This window comes from Vespa velutina, chromosome 2 (genome assembly GCF_912470025.1).
Source record: "Vespa velutina chromosome 2, iVesVel2.1, whole genome shotgun sequence".
Lineage (NCBI taxonomy): Eukaryota > Metazoa > Arthropoda > Insecta > Hymenoptera > Vespidae > Vespa > Vespa velutina.
Window position 1 is genome coordinate 19,467,645 of NC_062189.1, and position 17,093 is coordinate 19,484,737.

General features: G+C 43.5%; 1 protein-coding gene across 6 annotated transcripts in view; it reads right to left on the bottom strand.

Annotated features, from left to right (window-relative positions):
- Positions 1-17,093, bottom strand: part of LOC124946820 (protein rhomboid) — a 236,201-nt gene that overhangs the window by 106,364 nt on the left and 112,744 nt on the right. Inside the window, exon 1 of one of the 6 annotated variants that reach the window (XM_047488131.1) lies at positions 5,161-5,178. The exons of the other annotated variants lie outside the window; for them this stretch is intronic. The gene's annotated coding sequence lies outside the window, so the exon portion shown is untranslated. Of the gene's footprint in view, positions 1-5,160; positions 5,179-17,093 lie in introns of those variants that run through there. 6 annotated transcript variants of the gene reach the window in all.

A 17,093-nucleotide genomic window follows, 5' to 3' on the forward strand; every position in this document is an offset into this window, starting at 1 on the left:
ACCCCCCCCCTCCCCCCCTCCTCCCCATCCTTCCCCTCACTTCCGACCGTATCTTCGTCTTCGTCGAGCCTATCGGCATCCAATGGCGCCAGTCAATAAGTTAAAACATCCCCATTGGCCGGCGCCTTTTCGTTTTTGCGATCCCTTGCGTTCACAGTTACCTGCGATACTGGATTATAATGTTCACGTGTGGCATACCTCTACATATTTGTTAATAAACACGACGTATGAATATTCATTACAGGCACTCGCTCACCATTTATAATGTTCATTATAAATAACAAATATATATCTATGTATTATATTGGTACATCAAATCTAATTTGAGCGGTATTTAATCTTCAGGCGGGCTAATGCATGCAGTTGACAAAGTGATAACGTGATATAGGTACGATTATATTCCTGCACATGGACATTTACTCACGTAGATAATATCGACGTATCGGAGCATCGACGTTGGTTAGACGAAGACGACGCGTAATTTCGATCAATTAAAATCAGTTTGACGCTTCTTTAACATATTCGAGCCGTCGCTATGTGTCGACGCATCGGTGTAAAAGTTGCTAGAGGCAGAAAGGACGATAGCTCCAGATGGACAGGCAGAGGAAGAGGGGGGAGATAGACGGATAGAGAGAGAGAGAGAGAGAGAGAGAGAGAGAGAGAGAGAGAGGAAAAGAGACGAAAGGAGCGTTCTGTTGGAGTTAATTCCGGTAAATCGCAACGTGAAGTAAAGTCAAACTTTCCCGATTGCCCCGAGCGGTTGACGCTAATTCCGTTCGGTCTCGCTTTACGAGGCTACGCTGAGTGAGCTACGAGTTTGCACGTTTCGATATATCTAACGACTCGCGACGAGGTCCGTACGATCGATTATACAGCCCGACCGTTGCCCTCTGCCTATTCATGTTGCTGAACTTTCGCGTTAAAATGATCCGATCGGTGTTCCAAACGAAAAGCGCAGACAGCATTGGAATATATGCGGTCGAATAGTTGATATATGTGTATGTAAGTACGTGTTTGCATACATAATTATTTCGAAAAAATAAAAATTTTTTCGAAGAATGTTATGGATTTTCACGCGTCACAAGTGTAATCGTTCGACTAAATAGTATTTTTACAAATCGAGATATATCAAGTTTCACGATATAAAAGTTATTTAAGGAATGACTGCAAAGTACCGAAAGGAAATGGTATTGTTTCATAATCCGAATGAGAAAGGATCTTGTCCCTAACGACGAAGATACGGCATAGAAATCTAAGCGTTATGTGTATCGACGCGTGTTTGGGAGCTGCATCGAACGTTGGAGCTTATAAACGTTACGAACGTGTCCTCGAGCCTTGACAGAGACTCGGATACTAAGAGCAAAGTAATATCCTCCTACCGCGCTTCTAGCACATTCAATATCCTCCCTTTCTCTCTCTCTCTCACTTACTCCCTATGTTTCTTCCCTCCATTCTCTACGGCGCTAGTTGCATCTTCTGCACTTTGCAACGGTATTCAATGTGTCCGTTGCTTCTCCCCCCCCCCTCACTCTCTCTCTCTCTCTCTCTGTCCCTTATTCTCTTCGGTCCTCGACTCCTACGAATTCCACTCCAGTCGACGAGGCACTCCGCTCGCGCCACCTGAGCCAAACGACTGCCAGTGCTCTGGCTATCTACCAAATTAACTTTTACTACCATCTTCCCAATTAATTCACAGGTCCCCGCCGCCGTCTAATTACGCGCATAAATTATCCGTACCCTCGACGTTGTCCGCTCCTCTTCTAAAGTCACTCCAACGAGACTGTCCAACGTTGTGTTTCTTTCGACATTTTCCTTCTCTCTGCTAAATTTTAAAAGTCAGTGGGATAAAGGGGAGAGAGAGAGAGAGAGAGAGAGAGAGAGAGAGAGAGAGAGAGAGAGAGAGAGAGAGAGAGAGAGAGAGAGAGCTTCGGCAAATCGATGGAGGCCGCTTTTTTCAAACATCTTTTCAGATTTACGAGCCAGCAAGACGGAATAAAGTATGGCAGTCGATGGTGAATATATCGTCGATGATCCGCGGTGATGATATATCGGACGCGTCTAACACGGCTCGCACGCTCGAGAATATTTTCTCCGTTCTCTATCATCCCTTCTATCGAGTTTCGCTCATCCCCGCTCTTCATACCCATCATCGAATGGATGAGTAGGTTCCTGGATATGAATATGAGGTTCCGTTTCATTTCGAAGAATCTTTTTCAACGAAAGGTGAGATTGATGAGTGCCGATAGTTAGTTAATGTTCGCCTTCGATCTTTCAACGTTTCCCTTCGAACGTTGAACTTTATTTAATCGAACGATCGTCAATGAAAATGTTCGTATTAGTTCGCGATGATAAAGTTTGGCAGTGTGATATATCCTATTTCGGCCTATGATACATTATTCCAATTAAACGATTACGGCATTGATTTCTCAAGTAATATCATTCAAAGAGGGCTAACGATGTAAAGATCGTCCGATAGATTCGAAAGATCGCCTTTTTCTCGATCGAGGGCCGGCTCGTTTCCGGAGTACGTGGCCGTACGCGTCCAATATGAAAGTGAAATGACAACGAGATAGGATCGTAGTACGTTGGTACACGGTACATGCATATCCTATCTAGCTATATATGGCGGTATATGGAGGACAAGCGATTCCGAGTGATTTCGTGCTCGTTGCATCGTCTCCCTATAATTCATTCGCGGACGCGCACTCCTGGTTCGTATAACGGGTGACCCGTCCGGTCTTCGCTCGTACATCGACCGGATGTGTATTAATGACCGATGAGAGTTTAAAATACTCTCGAAAACGAAGCGAACCTCTCTATATCTCTCTTCCTCTTTATTATTTGGCCTCTTTTATTCGGTTCGTTCTCGAAAACGACAGAGAGAACGACAAATCCGCGGCCTATAAATCAGCGGCCATTTTTGGACGGAACTTTTTGACAAGGCAATTGGGAATTGTTTGGTAAACGACGCGAGCATCGTCCTGAAAAATCATGAGGTGAGCGCTTTTTGCCATCATTCCGTCCATCGCATCCCTCCCTCCTCCTCCTGCCCTTTTCTCGCGAGCGTCGTTTCGCTCACTTTCGAGCCGTGCCAGCCACTTCACCGACGGTCGAATTTGAACGAGTTCAGCGACTTGAATTGTGCAAAGAAAAAGAAAAAGCAAAAAAATAAAGAAATGATTATCATTAAGCAAGTAGACATTTTTATCTTTGCGTTTAAGAACCTTTTCCCATAACGTAGAACAGTGCGTTTTTTGCGAGATCATCGGTCGATGTTTTCCCTCGAAGTAGGTAGCTCGTTTGTCTCGCGTTTCAATCGCACATCTTATGCAATCGTAATTAGTCAAGAAGATGAATCACCGTTCGTTCACTCGTGATCAGAAAAACATCGACTAATAATGACGTAATCATAATGACGTCTCCGTGTCCAATGTACCACGGAAGCCGGCGGCTTTCTTGTAACCTCCGCAGTGCGTATCCTACTTGCTTTCCGTTTAATTACCACCGCAATGCGCGCCTTTTCAATGGAAAAATCATTCGACTGGATCAGCTTGCGTTTCGAAATCTCAGCTAATGAGGGGTTTTTTCTCCATCGAGGAAACGAAGAAGAGGAGGATAGAAGCTTCGTGACATTTCCGATATTCTCCTCTTGAACGGACGATTCGTGATCCTATATGATTTACCGGTGATGTCGCACCGGTGTACGAAGCCGATGGGAAATTCATAGAGAAGAAGAAGAAAAAAAGAAGAAGAAGAAGAAGAAGAAAAAAAAAAGATATTTCGAAAAAAGATAGAAATCAATGCTCGTCGTCACTTTACGAAATCTTTCTTGTATTTGAACTCCGAAAGGAATTCGACGAAACGCAACTTTCCGAAATATTTCATTGAGAATCTTATATAAGCAATAATCGTATGATACGTACTAATTTTATAATGTAACGCACCGGTGCTCGAGATGCGCGTTAAGATGAAGAAGCGCCGTCGTAGGAGAGCGGAAAGTAGAAAAGGAGGAGAATACTTGGTTATACGATTTGGGTTAGCGCCAGCGTCTTGGCAGCAGCATCGTCGGCGGCATCGCGACGTCGGCAGAGCGAGCGTCGGTTTCGACGCCGGCGACGTCGGGGGTCCGTCACTTGGCGCCCCGATTGCCACGCTATGCCTCTTCCCTAAAGCTCGTTTCACAGCTTTAGAATCGTTTTCGACGAGGTTATTCGACGAACTCCGTCCTTTAGAATTTCGAGTTGGCTATAGTGTAGATCTCACAAAAATCTCTCTTCCTCCTTTCCTTCCATCCATTCTCCTTTCAAATCTTGAGAAATAGTTGCGAAAAGATCGAGAAAACGATGAGATATATATATATATATATATATATATATATATATCATGTATGTACGTGTACGTTTTATTCGGTTGATTTGTCACGTGTAGAAAATGTCTTTCCTCGTAACGAGCAATGGTAATCAAGAGGATTATTTCACGGTTCGACGAAAGATACGCCGTAACGAAAGATGAATCAGGCTTAAAGAGCGAGCTAGCGAACGAGCAGCAGCAGCAGCGCCGGCCGGATATCTTTCTCTTCCTTTCGCTAGACTCTCGTACGCGTCTCGCGCACGCGGTCTCACTAAAGATCCGGGCCTATAAATAGCGAGGACCGTCTGACTATGTGTCTGCAATGTCGCGAAATGCGAGTTTCCCCCCGTCTACAGGGACGTCCCGAAGCTCAACCGGTACACTTCTTCTATCGAAATAATCAATTATTCAAAAATTATCTCGTTGATAAGGACGAGAAATGATAAATAAATTAGGCTTCCTTTTCGAAACTATAAAAGAAAAAAAAAAAAAAAAAAAAAAAAAAAAAAAAAAAAAAAAAAAATGGATAAACGAGATCCATCGTTCATCGCTAATTTCGATATACGAGGGCGAAAGGGGGAAAAAGCGAAGGGTACTTTCGCATTCGCTATTATTGCTCCTCACGGTAAAGCTATATAAAGCCGTAGCTCTTTTATATGATCACGAAATGGACTTAACCAAGAACGGAGGAAGATTCTTCGAAGCGAAGACGATAAAAAGTCGCACGATGGCAATGAGCCAATCCGCGGGCGCTCTCTTCGGAAGTTACAACGAGCTCTCCGGTAATTCTAACGCAGGTGGTATCCATACCTTCGATGTGGTTAAAGCGAAACACCGTTCCAACACCAGGCCCAGATCTCGTCTAGACGCATTAGTTAGGCTTTCGTTCGGGCTATACCACGGAGCATCGTTTCCCGATCGATGTCACTTTAACTTACCGGATCGCTTTTGGAAAAATCTAATTCTCCGATCGAATCGATGTCCGATCGGCTCCGTCGGTATCGTAGGGAAGTGGAGAAACGATAGCGAAAAATGACGAGAAATGTTGGCGCGAAGCCGAGAGCTTCCCCCAGACGTATACGCGCGCACGCTCGTATGTGGGTATGTAAAAGTCTACCATCTAGGTGGATAGAATCTACTCGCTGCTGTATGACAAATGTACTACTTATACGACTTCGGGCTCAGCGTCGATCCCACGGGAGCCGTGACCAAGAGATATCGCGCGAACTACAACGATGAGACCCGTCGTGGATACTCGCACTTTACGTCCCTTTACCATTTTCCATAACGCCTTTCCCAGTTCCGTCAGCGTTCCGCGAACTTTCGGAATAACCGAAGCTCGTTCGAATCTAGTTCATGTACTCCGGTGGGAGAGACCGTTGAGAGACTGCTTGCAAACGAAGATTTGTTGCTACGGAAAGACCCTCATATACTCTACATATTTGCGAACGTCACGGGTCTATCTATTTGGTATATCTTTGACTTTCGAGTTCAAAATCTAACAAACAAATTCCATCTGATTCGAGCTCGAGTTAAAAAGGCGAGCCTTTATAGAAACGCGTTCCTCCGCGTTTCCATCGAAAATTTCAAGGAAGGAAATGAACTAGTCGCAGACGAGGGGAAAACGATAGAAGTTTATCAAAATTTCAGAGAAGGTCTCTAAGGGAATAGGACAGGTACGACCCGTTGAATTATTTTGCGATAAAGCGCAAAGGATAGGAAGTCTTTTACGTGCGTTTCTCTTTTCCGTCTAGCGGGAGTCTACGAGGCGCGATACGGTTCGCGAGACACGCCTAACGATCGTCGGTCCGCATATCCGTGATTCTACATCGGGAAGCAGCTGGCATCGGGAATCGCTCGACGCGATCGTTCGTTCCCCTTGTTGAAGAGATTAATGCGCTTTACCTATTTTCGAGATTCGCGACGAGAGAAAACAAGGAAAAAAGAAAAAAAAAAGAAAAAAATAGGCGCGCGAATTGACGATATCACCGAAAGGTGATTCACCTCGTTCGTCTTATTAAAAGAAATCGAACGTCTGACTATAGGACATCCTTCCGTAGGGACATCCTTCGATAAATATCTTTCGAACGTGTATTCTTTGGTATACTTTCTAACGAACGAACACAGTCGCGACTTTATATCCTGAGCGATGATAGATCCGATCCCGCATTGCGACGCTTTAAATATTCTACCAGCGCTTTATATCCCCCGACGAGCGCGTACATCTTCTCTTACCCGAAGTGAAAAATGATTTCTACCATTGCGCGACGAATCCCATCCCCACTTTCCTAATATACTTTTATTAAACTCGGTGTTTATGAAATTTCATGGCGATCCATAAATTTCCCTCGCTTCTTAAACGTCTCCAACGACCGAAAACGCTTTCCTCTTTCTTTTCTTCATTTCTCGACTTCATCGATCAACAATGTTGCTTCCAAAGAAACTCTCACGACGCTGCATAGCGCGTCCGATTTCAAGTAGCTCCAACCGCTCTAAAGATTTCTCTCTTTCGGGAAGCTTTGAATCTTTAGCTCCGAAACTTTTTGGCATTGATGGAGCGTCCGGAAAGACGGTACCAGAACTTTGACCTTCCGTCGACGAATCGAAAAAGAACGGACGTTTAAAAAAGTAAAAGGATTTCTGCAACTAGTTTAGCTTCGAACTTGTATCGTGACAGAGGGTTAAACGATAGACTTCCAGATCGACCTTGATTTGAAAATTCTAATAAAACGATTTGCCAAGAAAGTAGACAAATAGAGAGAGAAACGGGATTGATGGGTAGAAAGGGACAAAGCGTTCATTGTCGTCTTTCAAATCTTCTTTCTCTGTGCAGAGCTATTAACGGCATCTAAACGCGTACGATGTAAACCAATGCGATTGTAGTTTCTACGCGTTCACAAGACCCAAGAAGAGAACGAGAAAGGGGGGGGGGAGAGAGAAAGAGAGAGAGAGAGAGAGAGAGAGAGAGAGAGAGAGAGAAAACTCTTGCCGAATTTACCGAGGCGAATGCTTTACGAAGAGAGTAGTAGTAAGGTACGCCTTAGGCAACTGCGAAATTAATTAATAGCTACCTTAAGTGACGAACCTTTGGCAAACACTTGGAAGTCACGGTTCGGCTTTTCCTTCCAAGCTTCTGTAATAAGATGCACCGACGAGGCGCGCCTATCGCTATATAAACACTTACATATAACCACCTATTTATGTCTATGTACTTTCTCAAAGATTATAAAATTGATTAATCAATTAATAAAACTTTTCGTCCTAACGTTTCGACGGACCTTAAAAAGGAATCGATTCATTATTTACGATATGGAAAGATATTTACTTTACGGTGACGTAATTTATTCACAATTATCGACGAGTTAAGTGCGACGAGATTAGCCTCGAGATATGTAATATTTACTTTCAGAAAGTTGTATAATACTCGTCTCTCTTGGTGGTATATTAGGAGGAACGGTCGAGAGGATGCTCTTAAGTACGATCTTTAAGTACGTAAATGCGAGCACGTTCGAAGGAAATAAATCGTGGAGCGGCCATATTCGAACGCTCGACAGGTCACGTCGAGGTTCTCGAGCCTTCTTTAAGACCCATCCCGATGTCGTCCTTCGATAAGCGAACGTTAATGAGAACGTTCCTTAAGTGGTCGTGAAACCGGAGGGTCGCGAAAACCGAAAGAAACTCGTTGGAAAAGCTCGATAGAAAATACCTTTTCTTGTTTCTTAAAGGATCGTCGCGTGTCATCTATAAAATTACATATCGAGCCTTTTCTATCTCAATCAAAATCACGAGTTTGAGTTACGATAATGATTCGATTAGCAGACGATTGCCTTTTTATTTGTAATAAAAATGAGCCAAAGCTTGTCTCGACCTAAAATTCGAATCGACGTTTTATCGGCGAGAAAGTAAGCGAGGAAAATATATATATATATATATATATAGTTATTTCCAAGATCGAGAGAGAGAGATGTAGCCCAAGTTGGAAGGTCGTTGTCGCGGCAAGAGGATCGTCACCGTTCTCGAAGCGATAATGCGAGAAGTCTCCTCGTGAAGGAAGCACTCGAGAGTCAAACCCCGTGAAATTCGTGGCGCTTAAGAGGAACGTTTTCCCGAGTCTCTCGTCACCTTCGTGGGATCCACTCGACTTAACCATTCTCGTTCGGACGTGGACGTGCTCTCGGTGTTCTCGTTGGTGTCGGTCTTGGCGATGGCGGTGGCTGCGATTTAACTGGATTAAACGTCGCCCACACCTACACCTACTACTTTTACTTCTTTCTTCTCTCTCTCTCTCTCTCTCTCTCTCCTTATCGAACGTTTTACCGACGACAATTTCTTTTGCGGCTTTCAGCGGGCGACTTTGCGACGAAGTGAGGAAATGAAATTATGTTTCTCGCCGAGAAACGCGGAAAAGATGTGAGAACGATGTTTGTCGAACACGGAATATTCCTTCTACCATGAATCTATCTTCAAAGGTGCTTAAATATAATATCATACGTATGCGTATATTTTCTTTTTTTATTTCCTCTCGTTTCGAATCGACGACTTCGCGAATAACGATCTTACGAGAGAAAAAGTCTAATATATTATATAATAGAATAGTATAATTTTACTTTAATGAGTATTTTTAAGGATCGATAAACCAAAGCTTTTAAAACTTCATATGCACGTACTCGCAAGAAGTCAGACTATGAGAACAAAGGCGAATATCGAATGCCTTAGGGAAATTAAATGGCAAACTAGCCAACGTACGCGTACCTATAAAGTGTCGTACGTGAAAAGGCTAACAAGAAGAAAGACGTCGTTTCTCTCTATCTACCTCTCTACAACTTATCCGTCGTATTCACCTTGACACTCACGGCATGGACTTAAAACGCGTACGAGGAAAGAAGGACGATCGACCCTATTCTTGGCAAGTGCATTAGAGCACAATAAGGAGAATCGGCCTTGCCCTATTTTTCTTTTCTCCTCGACGGACGGGGGTACTCTTCTTCCTCTCTCTCCCTCTCTCTCTCTCCCTCTCTATCCCTATCTGTGCCATCCTTTGAACCCGCTAAAACGATGACTCGCCACTTCATCTTTTCGCGGAAGTCCGCATCAAGCTGCGTTTCTTCGATCAGTCATCCATAAGGCGGAAGAAGGAAGTGGAGGAGGAAAAAGAGGAAACGAAGGAGTAATGTCCTCCCCCTTGGCAGTTTTCCGCAGCAAAGTTTCGAAGAAATATGTATCGTGCCTTCCGATATAGTCGCGAGCGAACTAAAGTTCTCACTCCTCTCTCAAGGTTCGCGTCGAACTCGAGATACGTAAATCTAGTCAAAGATGTGTAAAAGCCGCGAGAAAGGAGATGGTAGTTACTCCCGTTCTATCAGTCCGTTCTTATGAAATATTCTTCTCTAAAATCTTTATAATCGAAAATTCGATCGCAAACGTAAACAGTGCGTACGAATCTCTTTGGTATTAATTAATTCGTTAGTTGGTTGCTTTTACAAAGTATCGGAGAAGCGAGTAAAGGGATCGACTAATAATGGAGCATCACCAAAAGAGACCTCGTTTGCATCGCTCGTAAGCTAGCTCGAATTTCCTGCAATGCCCGTAGGCAGTTAAGAGAACGTACAGAGAAGCTGATATACATACATACGAATATCTTCCGCATATATGTGTGCGAGTGAGGAAGAGACAGTGAGATCGAGAGAGGAGAAGATGTTTGGAAGATGGGATGAGAGGAGGTAGGAAGGAGAGACTGGGAGAGCCAGCCGGAGGCCAATCGCTAATACGTATCCGTCAAATAGAGCAGGCGAATTGGACATTGCTTCGTTTGCCAGCAAACCGATCGATCGGTTCGAATATGGGAAATGTTGCGTGGACTATCCCCCGTGGCGGTACAGGTACATACCGTACTATGAAACCAACAATCGGTAACACGGCACTAAGCTTTCTCGGAGTTCTTCGTCATGTGGCATCGCGATCATTTCGACGCGAAACGCATCTCTGGTACGCACGGAACATACGTCGATGATGTTTTACCGCGAGCGAGAGAGCGTGCGTGGCCGGCCCGCTTAGGGGCGGGGGATAGCTCCCTCGAACCGTGACAGTTTCGATTTAATCTCGCATCGATCGAATGGAAACGTCCTGCCGTGTCTCTCGCTCTCCCCGATCGTATTATTCCCGCTTTATGTACGATTGAGCGCGGCCTCGATTCATCCAAATTCCCCTTCAGCGGAGGAAAATGCTATTTCGTTCTACATAATATTTTCTTTAATTTATTAATACTTTACGTTATTACGGTTTAGCTATGGTAGAAAAATTGTCGTGATATACCTTAGTCCTACGCCTTTTTCTTACCAGAGCGGGCTTAAGACTAAGACTAACTTTAAACCGAAAAGCACGTTTCATCGCGTGGCCCGGATTATTTGGTTAAGAATTCGTCGACACCGAATGAAATATGCAGCGAAGAGAACGGCCGCGAAGTTTGGACGGCAGACGCGTTTAATACCGGGAACAAAAATTTTCGTCCGAGAGATTTCCTTTCCTTCGGTGCTGTGAGCATCGAAGACAGAACGAACATCCAAGTTCGAAGAAACTTTGATCGTTTCCTTCCAACTACGAGAATTATAATAATGAATTATTAAGAAATTTTAAGTACGAATTACGCCGTTTCACTTAGCTTCAATAATTCTGCTAATTGTCTTAGACGTTTATTATAATCAGGCAATTCTATTTCTAAAAAGAGATGTTGAAAAAATAAATATAGAACGGAGAATAATAATAATAATAATAATTTATCGGTTTACGTAGACTAGACGGTCTTTAACCGAAATAAGCGAACAAAAAGTTATTCCAGGTGGGATAGCGATTATCGATTCGTCGGATAAATCGAACTGAAAAATAAGAAAATATTTTATCGACACAGATCTATTTACGAATAATTTTTACCATTCAAGAATGTTTTTAAACGCTCGCTATAGCTTTTACTACTTGCCATTCGACAATATTTTCGTTCGTATTGATTCGCGTCGTGGAAAAGCTGTCTATGTAATAAGTTCTGGAAAAGTCGAACTAGTTGCTAGATCGTTCTAGTTCGCGATAGATACGATAAAGGCCAAGAATTTTTCGTTTTTACAAAGAAGTACGACGTTTTAAGGCGCATTGCTTTGACGCAAAAAAATCATTGAAAGAGGAACGCCTCGTTAGTGCCTCCGACGGCATCGCACAGGGGAAGAAGACGTGTGAAGAAGAACTTTCGCGAGAAGTTCAATGGAAAATACGAGCTTGAATGAATGCAGGTATAAACGGGGAGATGAACTATTTTTAAATCAAAAGTCGGTTAGCCAAATATACTCTCGTCTCGAGGAGTACCGTTTTGATATTATCGCGAATACCCCTTTTTCCCGCGGAAAGGAGAGTATTAACGCAAATTCCTCTTATTCTTATATCATTTGTATAATAAAGTTTGTAACATTACGTTGTTTTCCAATCGAATATTATCGATAAGTCGCTCGTAACGTAATTCGTGCTTCTAAACGTACGGCATTCGTCAGAGTTGAACGAGCCTCGGCAATCGAACGTATTTTCAAGTGGTCTACGGAGTCTTGTTTGCGCCGAGTGTCGGAGAATATATCGCTGATTAATTCGTCTCTCTTAACGTCGAAATTCAATGCCAAAATGCTTTTAAAAATCTAAAAAAGTTTTTGTGATCAACCTTTGAAAAAATATGCGATCCATTCGGGCGATAATAATAGAGAATCGATAGCCACGGTCCTTTATAAAACTGTCGGTAGATCGGTTTTTGTTCGCCCGGAAATGGAACGAAGGTCTCTCCTTGTAAAGATCGAGTATGGTCGTCCCGACTAGGAGTGGAAAGATGCTCTTCTAAGTCTGGATCGGTGCATAAGGAGAGAACGAGAGAGAGAGAGAGAGAGAGAGAGAGAGAGAGAGCTCGAGTTCGTGGGGGTCCACGACTCTGTGGATCTTCGCCAGGAATAGAAAGCTCTGCACGCTGGCCATGCTTATAGTCAGCTTTTAGTCGTCGACTGAGTCAGGCGCGAGGATCCCGACTTGGTCTTGGCTCTCGTTGACCCGTCGCACTCTCATCGACTGTCCTCCTCTATCTTCTGTCATTTTTCTTCTCCTTTTGGCATTAAGTTACGTTCACACCTAACGTAGCGCAACTAACAATCAGACCGCGAAACTTATTCTACCAATGCTTTCGCGAGTGCATCTATGTCGGCTGTTAACGCAAGACAAAAGGAGGATTAGAAATTTGGCTTCGCACGGATCTTAATTACACGCGTTTCGTCGTTCGTGAAACTATTCGCAAACCTCTTACTTTTCGAGACATCTCTGCGCCAAGGATCTAGGATTCTTCTTTCTTGGAGCGAGTAGGTTGCTTTCGCGAATAACGACGAGCGCGACGATTTCCGTAAAACGCTCTTCCTCTCTACCTCCTTCTTTTCCTTCTTTTTGCTCGCATTTAAACTTTTCCAATTCCGTGGCATTTCATTTCCCAAACGGTCGAAGCTCTTTCTATCTTTCGTCCTTCCTCTGTTCTTCTTTTATAAGAAAGGGAGAGAGAGAGAGAGAGAGAGAGAGAGAGAGAAACCGGATTCCTCTTCTTTTATTTTAACAACCGCGAGCGCAGAAGCGTCAGAAAAGTTTTTCAAGAACGTCGTTTCGTCGACGAATCCTACTCTCTTTCTTTCTCTATCTCTCTTTTTCGTAGCGTTTCTACGCGAAGCACCGGTTTTCTTCAGAATCGTAGTCAAAGTCGGTCCAGAGTTCTCTCCTCTTTCTTCTTTCTCTCTCTCTCTCTCTCTCTCTCTCTCTCTCTCTCTCTCTCTCTCTCCCTCCTCTCTCGATGCGTTCGCTTCGCGATGTTTCGGGATGAACGTGGCTTAAAACTTTCTCCGTTCGTTCGTTTTATCGTTAGTTCTTCTCCCTCTATTGTCGTCTCTCACGTAGTCTCTTGCGTTTGGAGTTGTCAACCGCGTCGAAGATATGGCATTGGCCCTCTTTCTTCTCCTTCTCTTCTTCTTTCGACTTTCATATTTCGCGCGTACCTACCAACGAAATTCAAACTCGATTTTTTCCCGATCATATAAGCTCGCGCGATCGAAAGAAACTCGAAAGAAGCTCTGTATTTGCATAAAACGGGGAGAGGGAGGAAGAAGCGGACGAAAGGACGCAATGTTTCGAGATAGAATGTTTCTTTCCTTTAAAAGAAAGAACAAAAATGCCCGTCATGGGTAGCCAGGGTTGGCAAAGATTTGGCATTGGCCCCCGTCTGGTCCAGTCTCGTTTCGTCTCGTCTGGCCGCTTTTGCGAGTTGGCGATCTCCGCGAAAGACCGCTCGCCGTCGAACCGAGCGTTTTTCTCGATTTTGCATAGCAAAGCGAGGCCGCTTTCGTCTTGGCTATTTCCTGTCGCATTTTCCACAGGAATAGAACATCGCGTTCGCGATCGTCGACCGCATTTCTCGCGCGGCCGTTTAGAACTTGGTTCTTACCGATATGCGTACTCTGCTTTTCCATGGAAAGTTTCAAGTGCAACGTCCCTTTTCTCAATTTTCCTCTACCCTCCTACGGTACTTCTATCTTTTTCTTCAATACTCCAAATGTATTTTTAAAGTGTAAACGAACAAAAACGTCAAAAATTCCTTCCAAACGAGAAGAAAGAAAGAAACGAGAGGAACGTTATTTCGTTTTACATTAGAATCGTCGTTTTCGAGAACGAGGATCGGCTTTGAGGATCGCCTCGTTGCTCTCGCGTTTAAATGCAAGGCATTGTTCTATGCGGAATGAAAACTTAATTGAACATCCCAACGTTTGCCATTGGTTAAAACTATATTACAAATTTCTTTAGCGCGAATAGACTTGAACAAATTACAGAGAGAATACATCTCCGAAGGCAATTTCTCTCTCTCTCTCTCTCTCTCTCTCTCTCTCTCTCTCTCTCTCTCTGTGTCTGTCTCTTTTCATGCGCATACCCTTCTGGCTCGACGCATCAAAGATAAACGAACAATGCCAACTCTCATTCTTTATTTTATCATACGCACGAATAATTCCTGCTTTTCAACTCGTCCATTTATCGTCGATTTCTCTTCCAGTACATATGCACATGGCACGTACGTACCTATGTACGACGATTAAATTCTTTTGTAAGCGTGCAAGAGAATTTGAAGAAGCTCGGCGAACGATGAAATTCATTTAGACTACGCGTGTAGTTAAAAAAAAAAAAAAAAAAAAAAAAAAAAAAAGGAAAAAAAAGGAAAAAAAAAGAGAAAGAGAAAAGAACCAAAATTTAAAAAAATGATATTATCTAACGGACATTGTGAACCATCTGCCGTATCAAACGATGGCCGATACATCACTGTCTCGTTCAAAGTACACGACAAATGCAAGAGAAAAAGTTTTATCCTTTTCTCTTCTTTTCTTTCAGCTAATCCGTACTTAATCGCGTGAACGATTCGAAATCCGATGCTCTCGATTACCTGACAAAATGCAGCGGGTCTGCAATTTTCAGCTCGATCGGAGCGCAAGATGAAACTACCCCTGTAAGGAAGTTCAAAATTTCCCGTCGAGGGAAAGCGATAAGGGAAGAGAGAAGGAAAATGGATATGAGACAGAGAGAGATAGAGAGGGAGAGGGAGAGAGAGAGAGAGAGAGAGTTAAGCCTCGTGGCTTCTTCAGGATTTAGGTTAATGATTCTTAAAGATTATTTTTAAGCGGAAAGAACCCGAGTTCATTTTTCCGTCGATCGTACCGCCGAGAATAAGAGTGGCTTAGGTCTGTGACTTTGATCGTTCATCTCTTCCTGTCGATTATATAAAAGGAGGCATTCGATTCTTCGATTAAGTAAGGTAGATCATGGGTATTATAAAAATCTCCTGGCCCATTTCACGGCATTTATCATACTTTAAAGGGGTTCCTTTCTTATTTATGATTTTCAATCGAAATACTTTCGAATCGAAAAAAATTTGAGGACATTATACGCTCCATAAATCAAAGCTATCGCTTTAACGCACCTAGATACATATGCTTCTTGTTATATGTATTCATACCCTTTCAAGTAAATGACATATAAATATGTGCATGCTGATAAGTTATCATATAAAGCCACGCTGCCTGTTGCTTACTCCCCTGAATTTAGTTACATACATATATACTACGAATAACTCAGGTTCACGTGCGTCATTTTGCTTTCCTTATTTAAATGGAAAATGTGAGAGGAAAGGAAAGATAAACGATCGAACAGGTTAAAAAGGGGAATTGCGTGGAGGCAATTCTTATAGATATTCTTATATTTTTCTTCTCTCGTAATTCTCTACCCGACGGCACTCTCGTCTTAGAACAGAGAGTTTCTTAGGGACCTGTTGACGATACTCGAAAGTCCTTTTGAAAGAAAAAGAACTGACGTACTCGTGGCTCGACTCGACCCGAAGCTCCGCTCTTGCGAAGCAAGAAGCGTATCGTAGCGGCGCATTTCCAGCAGCCAAGAGGCGCAATTCGATTAACGATCTTGAGGTAGAAGGTTCGCCTTGAAGGTGCCCCTAATAACCCCCGCGCAAAATTACGCTTTGCGCTTATTGAATTCGAGCGGTTGCCGCGCGTTCGATAAGAAGAGCGGCCCTCGGTGATTAATGACGAGGCGCCTCTGCGAGACCAGGCACGAGAGAGTACCTGGTACGTCTCTAGTCTCCCTCCTCCTCTGTGGGAAGATTAACGGCCTTTCTTCGCCAATGATCCCGAATCGTTTTTCGATTTTCGCGCCTCGAACTCGACAGCTCCGTCAAAGGCAAAAATACCTTTCCTTTTAATCGCTTTTAATTCGCGATAACGCTCTCCTCGAGTTCGATTCACGGAGAAAAGAAAAGACCGGTGTCTTTTCGGCGTGCACACAAGCCCGTTTATCCTTTTTCTATTTGACGGGAATTAAACTCGACTCGACCTTTGCGATAATTATTTTTCGATGGCGTTTCAAAAATGAAATATTTCTCGACGAGATGACGTTAACGACGGTATCATTGGAGGTCTCTTGACTTTTTCCCTTTTTTCTTTTTTCTTCTTCTTTTTTTTCCTGTTTTTTCTTTTTTTTTTTTTGTTTTTTTTTTTTTTTACGTACGTACCTTTAAGTCCAAAACTCGGGGAACACAATTGTTCGACTAAATTCCAAGAGACAAGTATATAAGAGAAATATACCAGACGATAAGCTTCAAATACGTCGGTCAAAAGGTCTCGCAGTAATCCAGGATGATTGCACTAGGAGAGTCTTGCCTAGTAGTCCGTCGACCAATCCAGCTTAACTACGAACAGGACTCGGCCGTTATTATTACGAGCAGGACGATGAGTAGAAGATGGTGGACGACTACGACTACGTCGACAACGTCGACATCGTCGTTGATAGAGAGCGGAGAGTACAAAGGGTTCTCGAGATGCGAGGACAATGTGGCGCCGAGTGGCTCCGGAGCTCGATCGAAATTGGGGTCACCATCGGATATATGCGCTGGAGAGAGAGAGGGAGAGAGAGAGAGAGAGGGAGAGAGAGAGGGGGAGAGAGAGAGAGAGAGAGAGAGAGAGAGAGAGAGAGAGTGAGGGCTTGGGCAAAGGTGAGGGCGAAAAAGGGGACGATGCAGAAGACTCTGTATGCAACTACCCTCTCGTGCGAGGGTGACATCGGTTAAAGGACCACAATTTTGTCCTTAGGGGGTTGCAAAGTCGATCGGCCGAGAAAGAAGCCATAAGAAGCTTGGAAAA